The sequence below is a fragment of the Pseudopipra pipra genome, chromosome 1 (assembly GCF_036250125.1).
Source record: "Pseudopipra pipra isolate bDixPip1 chromosome 1, bDixPip1.hap1, whole genome shotgun sequence".
NCBI classification, from domain to species: domain Eukaryota; kingdom Metazoa; phylum Chordata; class Aves; order Passeriformes; family Pipridae; genus Pseudopipra; species Pseudopipra pipra.
The window spans coordinates 64,735,103-64,746,964 of record NC_087549.1 but is presented as its reverse complement, the minus strand read 5'-3'; positions in this window follow the sequence as shown (position 1 = coordinate 64,746,964).

Here is an 11,862-nt window from a genome sequence, read left to right as displayed (position 1 = left end):
CCATCTAGGCTTGGGCGGATGTCTGACCCAGTTTCTTAATTATTCTTTGTTTACTATGTATGATGACCTAAGATATCTAATGTTATTTCTGCTCCTGAATTGAAATCCCTCACAAACTTAGTAAAGGATGCAATGATCCTTGGCAAAATTCTTCTTAAAATATGTCAATTAATTTTAGCTATTAGCTTCCAGTATTAGGAATCATGACTCAATATATACAAAAATACATAAAATTGTATTTTCACTCATTAAGAGCATTGCATATAGCAGATATGCTGTGAGAGAGATTTAAGTAGGCTCCCTTAATTATTTTAATATACTGAAGAAGAACACTAAAAATAGTATTGTGATATTATTAACTGGCCAATATAGCATATCAATACATATCCCAAAACTGAAACAAATAAGCATTATCAAGTTCTGTCTCCTGCTATTACAAAAACTATCACATAAAATACTTAATGTAGACTGACAAAGATTTACCTTAATGTATATATATATTGTTATAAGTTTAGTGACCCGATTCTGCTATAGAGTGACTGTTTCTAACCTCCTCAGTACAAAACTTCTCTCTAATTTGTAACCATTATAGTTTACTGACAGTTTATATGCTCATTGCTCCTTTGGGGGCAACATCCTTTATTGTACTTGATTCTTCTCCTTTCCCAGTGTTTATCTCCACCCCTTGATATGTTTCTTCCTTTTGCTAGACTACACATATCAACCTTATCTTGGCTTCTGTTGTGCTGTAGGTCCAACATTTCCCTGATCATCACTGTACATGTTTTAATATCAATATTTTTTCTCTTGAACATGGCCATTCAAAAGTATACTCAGAGTTCAAGGAGAAGGGTCTATCTGAATTCTTATATTTGCCTTTTACTGAAGAAATGGGCATGGAGGAAACCTCTCAAGATATACTGCAGGGAAACTTTTGCAAGTGTGTATCATGCTTGCAAGTTATTAACGTGATCAAGTATTGCACTCATATATTTCTTGTCCTCTATTATTTCCAACTGCTGAATTAAAAGGTTATGGAAATTCTTCATATTATTACTCTGAAAGCATTAGTTCACCTTCTGTAATATTATTTCTTTCTATTTCCATTACTTTCAGTCTCAAGGTATTTGAGTTCTTCCTGTATGCCAGTTTAATCCATCATGATGACAGCACCTCATGCCATCAGCATATTTTCCCATTTTAACATATTTTGTTTCATAATGAAAACAGTCAATAAGATCTGTGGTTAAACTAACTCCCTCCAGCTTCAAAGGTTCTTCTTTTTTATTCTCTGTATCTACTGCAGTGAATCAATTCATCTCAAGTTTTCTCAAAGACTTAGTTCTTCTCAGTGTCAGTATAAAGCTCTGGTGCCTTAACTTTCATTTTGCTATATTTTTGCCTTTAAATAAGTGATTTTATCTTACCAGTCCCTTAGGAAATCTTCTTTAACTTCAGAGCTCAAAATTGTCCCACCTGTATTAGGTCAGTGATATGATAATACTTTTAAGGGTGCCATATTTCTCTCCACAATTTCTATTTAAATTTAGTAAAAGAATCTGTCCCTGTCCCTGATGATTGTGAAGAAAAAAAAAATGGCATCCATACCCTGAACCATTCTTGTTGAGTGAGCATACACCCTACCCTGAACCATATTTGAGGAGCAAGCCTCAGGAGCCTAGCAAAGTGCATACCATCCTTTTCTAACATCAGTAAATGGTGACATCTCAAATAGCTAGAATTTAGTTTGACAACAAAACTTGGGATGGTACACTGCTTTCATCAAGTTACCTCAGACTCCAGCCCTCATGAGCATATGGCCTGCAGAACAGCTTTGGCTTTCTCTCCAGGATAACAATGAGTCAGAACTCCCTTTCGTATAAGAGAGAGAGACGCATCATTATTTGAGCAGAAAAAAACTAATACTTTTTCCTCTTCCTTGGGGTTTTTTTCTTTGGTCAGGGTTTTTGTTGTTTGGGGTTTTTTTTGTGGTTGATGTTTGGGGCTTTTTAAATGGGGAGAAAAAAAAGGTAAGGCAAAGTATTTACGTACTTACCTAACTCATTATGTCTTGCATCAGCATTTCACTGCGGATGAAAAAATTGAGATTAAGAAATCGTGAACGTTGTTAAATTTGGCACCAGCTAATAAAATTCCACTTCCTTGTGAATGTATGTTTTTTCCATTCTGTTTTGTCAATGAATGCCAGATGTAGAAAGCGCAGTGGACCAAACTGAGATTATGACAAGATTACAAAACACAGAATTGTTAATTTCTGTACCATGTATGACTCTGATCAAGTAAAGTGCATTTTCTATCAACTGAACTTTGATACATACAACTTTCTCCAGGTAAAACAAATAAAAATTTTCTCCTATAGAGTGAAACTATTTTATCACGATGCAAAATTTCATAGTAAGCTACTTCCAGCCCAACAATTCCTTCCTCTCTAAAGATGCCAGTTTTTAACTCACACCTAATTAAATAATGTTCCCTAGCTTGGCAAAAGACTAATACTAAGAATATTTTGCAAGAGATTTCTTATGATAATGAGATATGAAACTGATTATTTTAGAGACATACACAAACACTTCCAGTCTATCGTGAACTATCATATTACTGTATACAGATTAAGGGAATTATGTTGAATTTTTTCCTGCTGATACCTGGCTAGACATTTCTCTATATTCCTACTAACAGTTTTGTTGCATCGTTTTAAACCAAATCGGTGAAACATCTGAACTGGAATAATTCCACTTCCTCTTCAAGTCTGACTGCCACATTAATACAAAAAGAAAATACATATGTGCTCTTTTTCAGATATTGTATTTTGATTGTATATTATTAGACTACTTTGTACACAGATAGTAATCATGCATTAAATCTTGTACGATCTAATGAATCACAAAAAATACTGTTATAACACAAAATGCCGTGTACTTTTTACATCTCAGTACCATTATTATTCAAGCTGCATACAAAGGAAACACCTCAGCTTAGGAATGAAGTTATTCTCTAGTTCCATCTCAGAGTCTTATGTGCCCTAATTTTCTCAGGCTCACCTACACTCGCAAAGAGTCCAGCACTATAAATGTAAACCTGCTCAACAAAAAAATCTGTGCTGAAGACATGAACCTGTGCATGAAGTCATGTGGTATCCTACAATATTTTGGGGTCATTTCTTTAGGTAAGCTCTGTGACTACTGACTATTAGTGGTTGCAGCTTGTGAGTTACACTCCTAGAGTGGACCTTCTGGTTTAGTTTTATCCAACATCTAGCCCATGTGTTTTGACATATGTGCTAAAGCATGGTGAATGATTAGGACGTTGAAGATTCATTTCTGATTCACAGTAAAATTTTAGTTTGACATAACTTGAGTCATAAAAAGCTTTAAGGAAAAACAAAGAATGAAACTTTTGAGCACTTAAAAATGGATACATGTTAAAGAAATTATCAAAATACTTTTAATAATCAGATGACCTATTTACTACTGAACATCTGCGATGAGTCTATGTTCTTCAAAAGTACTTTGTATGATTCAAATAAGTATTTCCTCCCTAAAGAGAAAGAAAAACTGAGTTAGTCTGAAGTATTCTAAGTTTAAATAGATCTATATTTACTCCTAAAAAATAAGCAGATGTTATGTAAATTCAACCAGCTGAATCCTTAGTTTATTCCTGCTCAGTACTGCTAGGATTCTACACCAAGGAAAAAAATATAGTGTTAAAAGTTGTTAATTGAATATTTAAACCTTAAAAATTAATATATATGTCTTAGACAAAATAAATCTTGCAGTTCATGTATGATCTCTGCTGAAGAATTAATATATAATCACAAGTTCTCATGTCTAAACTAATGTGTGTATGTGCGTTTCCCCTCTGTGAGGAGTAGTGTCTCAAATTAGACTTCCATAATAAGCTTTCTTGTACCTTGTGCTTCTGAAGATCTTAAAATACCATGATGTTTTTAGAATCCCCACTATACCTCTGTTTCTGCTGATGCAGTTTAAATCACCGAATTCACCGAATAATAGAGCTACGGATGTCTTGGTGGGGAGGGGCCTCTGTGAGTCTCCAGTACTGTTTCCTGCTTGAAACTTGACTAACAACCAACAATGGAGCAGATCGGCCATACCTTTGTACAACTGAGTCTTACAATCTTAGGAGGGAAACTTACACTTGCTCAGGATGCCCTGTCCCCGTGCCGTACTAGTTTCTGTGCCCCCCTTCATGCCATGCAGAGAGCATTCTGTGGGTGGTGTGATGCCATCTGGGCCAGTGCTCTGCAGGGATTGCTCTGACTGCTTTTTGCCTGTTGTACGGTATCTTCAATCATATTGATTACACCTCAGTCCTCCACCTCCCCCTCTGTCAGTTGTGATAGTGCATTGCCTACTGCATTCTTGCTTCCCTAAAGCTAGAATTCTGTCTCTTGCCTGAAAGGTGGTGCAGGAAACCTACTTAATTTTGCCACCTTTCATTAGATTATGAGACTTTATGCATTTGTATCTACTGCTGTAATTACTGAACCGTGGCAGGGTTTCAGGAGCATGCTTTAGAAACTTTAACGAGCTGAGTACTACTACATATTGAAGAGAGGTCCTCAAGCAATTAATAATCAATCTTCCCCATAAAAAAAATAGACTTTTAACTTCAATTTGGCTAGATTCAAATTCTAATGACTCAACATCCAAAAGGCATTAGATTAAACAAAAGTCTTTTTAAAGACTTTAAAGAAATGTTTATAGAATACATTCCTGTTAGGAAAACAAAGGTTCCTCCTTACTTCAACATTACAGTCATATTTTCTATCAGGTGATGGGCAGAGGGATTTAAGTAGAGCTACACAAGTATTGTTTTCTGTCCTGAATAGTGTAGCAGTAAGTTTTAGAAGAGTCTAGAAAGAAGCTGGCTACAGAACATTTAGGAATCACAGGGGCTTTTTGGCTTTACATCTACAAATTACAGAAGTACATACAATCAACTGTGAAAGACATTCCATTTCTCTGATACAAATGAAATAGCAAGAAGGAAAAAAAATACGATTTTTTCCTTTCCCACAAAATCTATAAGGCTTGATGCCAAAAGGCTGTAAGGATTTTATTGCTTAAATAATAACTGGCTGCAGGCATCTGGACTCTGCAACATGTTTATTCTGATGCAAAGCCAACAACTTTTTTTTCTGAAAAGCTAGAGAAACTCATCCTTCTCCTAATGAAGCAGTTAACTGCCCTCTGCCTAGAATAGTCATAAAATGCTAATTTATACAAGGTCATGAGAAAGCAGTAGAGCAGAGGCCTGTGGGCTTCCATGTCATACCAATAAGGACAATTCAGTCTCTTCCCTAATCAAGCAGCCTCTCCCCTAAGTGTCACTGAGCCTGATTTGTTCCAACACAGGCATGAGATTTGCGGGTTTCTTCCTGACTGCAGCCTTGCTAACATGTTTGCAGTTTCAAGAAAATGTTTTCATTTCCATCCTAACATCAAAGGATGAGGTTTAAAAGCAATTTTTAAAACAAAAACTTAAACATAACCCAAGATTATGGAGGTAGTGTCTTGGGTATAAGTTTTTGCCTTAACCTAGCCAAACTCTAGAGTAAAACCAAATACTTCCATAAAGAATTATGCCAATCAAGTATTTACCACTGGCATCTTGTGAAGGATGTCTGGGCATATTTTAAACAGTCATGGAAAACCTGTTCTATATGTCAACTCCTTGCAGCTTCACAACAAGGTTTGTAGATAAAATTTGGCACAGTGCATTGATCCATTTTCTTTCAATACAAATCCCACGGTAGAAAAATCTGATGCATGAGAAAATGGGCACATAGAGATTTTATTACTGATTTACTTTTTTTTAATAGAATTCCACATTAACCAGGCTGGCAATATGCAAAGTTAAGCAAACACTCTTTCAAGTCAAGCTGCTCATCCAAGTGACTGACCTGGAGATCTTTACAGGCTGAAGCAATCCCACTGACTGAAACTTAGAGCCACTGTAAGTGGTACAGCCAGTGATCACACCACTGTTTCTGAAACAGCCAATTGTCGGAGGACAGAAATTGTATGAACAATTTCTATTGCATTTCTGAGACCTTTACCTTGGCATGGTTGGGTGCAGACAGTAAAAATACTGCACCACTAATATGGCTGCAGGCCTTGTGCCAAGGTGAAGGAGGAATTCTTTTGGCAGGAAAATACGTTTTATAGACACCTACTGTGGTCCAATTGGTACTTTACAGCTCAGTGTGTTTTCCTTATGTATCCAATGTAACCTGGGGAAGAATCACGTCTCTGTGTCACAGGCGGCATATAAGCTATCTTTTCTCTAATAAAGCAGACATTTTTGCCAATATATTGATTTGTGAGTATTTCTGTCTGTCCCCCTCCACCGTTAGCCAATCAGTATTTTCCCTGTCCTAAAGTGCTCATTCCATGATGGATCAAGCCTTTGAAGTAACAGCTTAGACATTTTCACTTTACTGCGCTGTTATCTACGTATCTATCCATCTGCATCCTGAGCTACAGCAACAGAACTACAGCCAGTAGGCCAAGGCAAGTTCTTTTTCCTCTTCACTCAGCAGACATTTGCATGATATAGAATACCGAGTCCAGGTTTGGGTTCAGAAAATAATTTTGCTGATCAAATGAAATATGTATGGCATGGGAACTACCAAGATGGTCAGAAGTTGGAGCACTCACCCTTTAAAGAGAGCCTGGGGCAAAAGGCTTTGTTCAGTTTGGGGAAGAGACAGCTTTAAGGGGAGTCAATACTAATTCTAGCTCCATCACTGTAGAGTAGCTTTTTGAGAGGATCAGGTCAGACTCTCCTCAGTGGCAAACAGTGGGAGGATGAAAGTCAAAGGTGTAAACTGAAACAGGACGGGTTCAGTGAAGCAGAGATTGTGCAAGCCTAATTCTTGAGCATTTCAAGGTTTATAAGACTAGCTAAAGCCCTGAGCAGCCCAGTTTGACCTCATAGATAACTTTGCTTTGAGCAGGAGATGGGACTTGAGCCCTCCTGAGGTGCCTTTCTACCTGCTTTATCTTGTGAACCTATCATCTGTGACTCAGATTTAGGTTTTCCAGCTTCATCTTACTACCTCTTATCTGCAAAAAAAGTGGAATAATTACACATGAAACCGTAGTCTAATCCATTATGGTTACAGCTACACTGTTGACAAAGGGTTTCTTCATCAGGCTAAATTTGGTTTCTAAAAAAAACCAGCTGATTCAGCTGTTAAAGATGTTAAGATGCTATATTCTATTTAATATTCAGATTTAATTCCAGCTTTGGCCAACTTTTCCATTACCGAACATAACTGAATTCCTGGTTTATATATCAGAAGTTGCGTACAAAACTCAAACATCATCACAGATGGTGAGTATGTTTTTTTGACCATTTGTAATGTGATAGTTTGTGGGTCACTCCACAGCAAATGGACATCTGGAATGGCCATTAAGGTTTGTCAAAATTATTACACATCTTCAAATGATGGTGGGAACGGGTGGGTTAAAACTTAACCTCAGTAATAAGATCCATCCATAATTGGCAGAGACTGTAACAATATCCCAGCTGTGCCAAACCAAGAGTAAGAAACCTCCACAGTGCCAAAGAAAAAGCTTGCTGAGGATCTTCTCTCAGATGGGGAAGTCCTGAATCAGGCAGAATGTGAAGGAAACTGAGTAGCCACAGTAAAATAAAGTCTTTCCATAAATAAAGACTGGCTAAGACATATGACAGAGAAAGCAGGAATATCTAGTCTGTTTTCAACATGGATAGAAGTAATTTTTGGAGTTCAAAAGGGTCAGTACAGGGACTGTGTTGATAAATCTGTTCAGATTTGGCATGGAGCAGAGAGTAAGCCCTGATGTGACTTCTGGTTTTCTGATTCCTGCTGTCTCATGGGAAGCAGGTGGCACTAGACCTGCTTCCTCTCCTAGCCGCTGACAGAAGACAGAATTCTGGCACTACTCCTATGGTCTTATCCAGTAAGACTCTTAGGATACATCATGTAAAAGGACAAACCGTAGGAGACTAAACCCAACCTTAAACTCTTGCAGACCTAGACCAGAAGAGCAATAATATGGAAAAGATTGTCAGGTATGTATGCTTCCGCACATTAATATTTTAATGCATGTTTCTTTGCAGTATTGGCAGCCTTTCTACTTCAGCTACACAAAATGGCTTCTGCTGGTAATAAGTACAAAATAATAGAATCCAAGAACACAGAAACCTTTTTAAACAACTCATTAAAAACAATAAAAAAGGTTCTCAGAGAACCAAAACTGTAAGTCAAACTCCATCAAGCTAATAGACAGAGATTGCAGAAGACAGCTGCTTTCTCTGAAGACTAGAGAGGTATCTCCATTGTCTGCTGTGCTTGGGATAGCAAAGAGAGAAAAAAGTGAAGATGGTAGCAGTAGCAAATGAGGTTGCAAGTAGCATGTTAAGCAGGGAGCAGTACTATCAAATTGGTGTTGAGACACAAAAGAAGACTTCTGTCAGCATTCTAATGCCATTTCCTTGGATGTCTTAAGTGAAACCATCCAAACCTCCCCTAGAGCAATACTGTGCCCTCACAGTACTGGGTTTCAGTGTTTTCCAACACGGTGAGGTCAGCAAGAAGGTGTGAATATTTTCAGACTCTGAACACAGCTATGCCAGGAGAACTCTTAGTGCAAACCTGACCCCAGAGATGTCACCAGCAATGAACATTTTAGTGGTTTTTGTCTCAGCAGCCACTCTAGCTTGATTATTACTTTTCTACAAATATGGGGGGAAAAAAGGTCACCAGCTTATTGCACGTTATTAATGTTAAATAACAACAATAAAAAAGCCACATCTCATTTTTTAATAAGATATCTTTTGTACACCTGTTACAATACTCAGAAACTGAAGGGCTTAATCTTTGATATTACATATTTACAAGCCTTGCAGATCAAACTCAAATGGTATTTCAACTGTACTTTACCTAGAGCTAGAAATGTCTAGGCAGATAGCCCAGAGCATATTTAGAGCTGCCCTGCAGTCAGTGAGACACATAAAGTGAATATACAATGTCAAAATACTGTAAAAATAAGTCAGCTAGTATATAATTGGCTTGGATCATAGGTCTACAGGGCTAAGACACCCGAGTCATTGGTAAATTACACAGACATTTTTACTTGATTTCCTGTTTTTTCAGCTCTGAAGTGATAATTCTGGTGAAGATGATAAAGACTGTTGAGGAGATTTTATTTAATACAGATGGACATGTTAATGCAGAGTGATCTACCCATCCCTCCAATTAGCCTACTAGGTGCAGTTTGATATAAAGCAGAGACTGGAGCCCTGAGGACATGAAGAAAGACAGGGAGAGCAACATAGCTCAGCATGTTTTCAGGAAATCCAATTATTTGTCTGAAGCTTTGAATTCAAAAGTGGATTCAGAAAGTCCTAAAGCAATTATGATTTGCACTGAAAGAGACTGGCTAAAGCCAGCAGCTAAACGCTTGTATTGTTTTTGGCTTGTGTGCTCCATTTATACAGTAAGGCCCTTTAGCACAATCACTTCAGCATGTAACTGAAATGAGTTTAGTTTTCAATAGGATTCTTTCAAATAAGTTGATAAGAAACACACCAGTTTTCTTATTTTTAGTACAGACAGAAGGGCTCAGAAATAATTCTGGGTTTCAAAAAAAATTACTTGAAAACTCCTAGGAGCTTTAAAGACAGTGTTGTGTTAAGTATCTTGCACAAGATGAACATACCCTCCAGTTAGTCTACTAAATATGCCATCCTGATCTGAGGCAGGGAACATACCAATAAGATATGTAAATACTTTATGCTTGATATGTTTGCTAGTTACTTTGGTGAATGAAAAATGTAATGCTATTCTACGCTTTTAATGCTTTTACCATCACCACGTGAAAATGTACCTACTAATTTGGATACTTAAATATCCATACTTATGTATGCTGCATATATAGTATATATATATTACAACCTTAAACCACTTTATTAATGGTATGAAGAGATACCTGTAATAATTCTAAAGGAACTGAGATATGGAAAAAATATCATCTGAGATTTTATACACTTATCTCTTGAATAGACACTGACCTTGAACATATTTATGTAAAATCACTGTACTCATATTTTATGTGTGCATGAATTTCTGTATTCCCTTTACATTTTGGTACTGAACACTACATCTGTAATTTGTTTTCAAAAGTCACCAAATATAACAAAAGATCTGTGAGGCATCTTTAACATTTGGAATTTTATTTTTTACATGCAATGAATACATTGTTTAATAGTCAGTTGTAAACTGATTTGTTTCAATTTCAGAGCCTCTTTAGAGTGTATAGTGGAAGAACAATGTGCATTTTTAGTCACATTCTTCTAATTTTAAGTAATTTATGTGTCTTTTCTTGAAGATAAAAATCTATTCTATAACAAACACCATCCTGACCTGTAGCTGCTAGATACAAAGTTTTCTTTTTTAAATAGCAGTAAAAATACCTCACAAGCAAAGTTGGCCCAAAATTGGGATTCCAATTTCACTGGAAGTTTCTTTTTAATTTATTTTCGATCTGACCTATGGTGGCTGTTTCCAATGTCCGTAGCCCAGGCAGACTCTGCAGGAATCCAGGCAGGGTTCTCTTTGAACTCTGTCTGGAGTTTGCTAAAATCTCATTGAACCCAAGATGTTTTAAATGAAAGACTTCAGACTATGAAGCAGCATTTTTTGACAAAACTTTGTTTCCTTTGATAATTTCTGAACACTTCTATTTACAACATGCTTTGATTGAAGACAGACTGTTATGATGAAATGACAGACATTTCATAATTATTCCCTTCCAAAGTCTTTTGGATGCCAGCCTCATCATAATTCACAAATGGGTCAGTCTACTTCTCTTTGACTCTGTGTTTTCAGTCACTTAATAAGAACCAATGTCTACTTAAGTAATCAGCTCAACATATGTTCATAGGCTTCTAAAGCAAAATCACAGGGATAACCTTGTGACTAATTTCCAGGATTAGCTATCAGAAAAACTGAATTCTGGTCAGTCTTGCTGCTAATATGGTGTCATGGGTTTTGCCCTACCACAAAAAATCTCTAAAAATGTCTATATAAGCTTTTGTGATGGGTCCTCGGGCTGCTTTCAGCATTAGATCTCCAGTCCCAAGCAATAATCATCCTTTTCTCCCATCCCAACAATTTCCTTGTCTTTTCTGATTATTACTTAGGCCTGTTGTTCATTGATACAAAGTTTGGTTTTTGTCAACATTGACTATCTGACGCATAACCACCCCAATGTGCCAGGATAGTTACCCAGCCCCATCCCAAGTTGTTTTGATTGTTAGTGTGGAAAAAACAATGCTGTTAATCTTCTGCCTTGTATGTCAGCTAACAACCAGTGTAACAGAAACTGTGTTGGAAAGTGCTCCAGGCACACCACCCCTCTGATTTAGCATCTCTGGGCAGCTGACCAGACTGGCTGAAGGATGGGATGATCCTGCTGTTAGTTAATTGTGCATATGTAAAAGTTAGAATCAGACTGTCAAGCTGCATAACTGCAATTAAGAAGCCAGACTCCATATTCAGCAGTACTCATGTGGGATTTCTGAATTACTAAACACTCTTGCTAGTTAGTTTACTTCCTGAAGTGTTTGCAGGAGGCAAACATATATGTCAAGAGCTATGCTTCCATATGCATACACTCATACAGATGCACACAGGCATAAGTGCAAATATTTGTACAAATATGTAGTGTATTTTGCGCATTAAGATCTCTCTGATTATTTAAATGTTTCAGAAATTTTTCACCTGCTCTGCATTCTTGCTATGCATTGTGTCAGTCAGTTCTTACA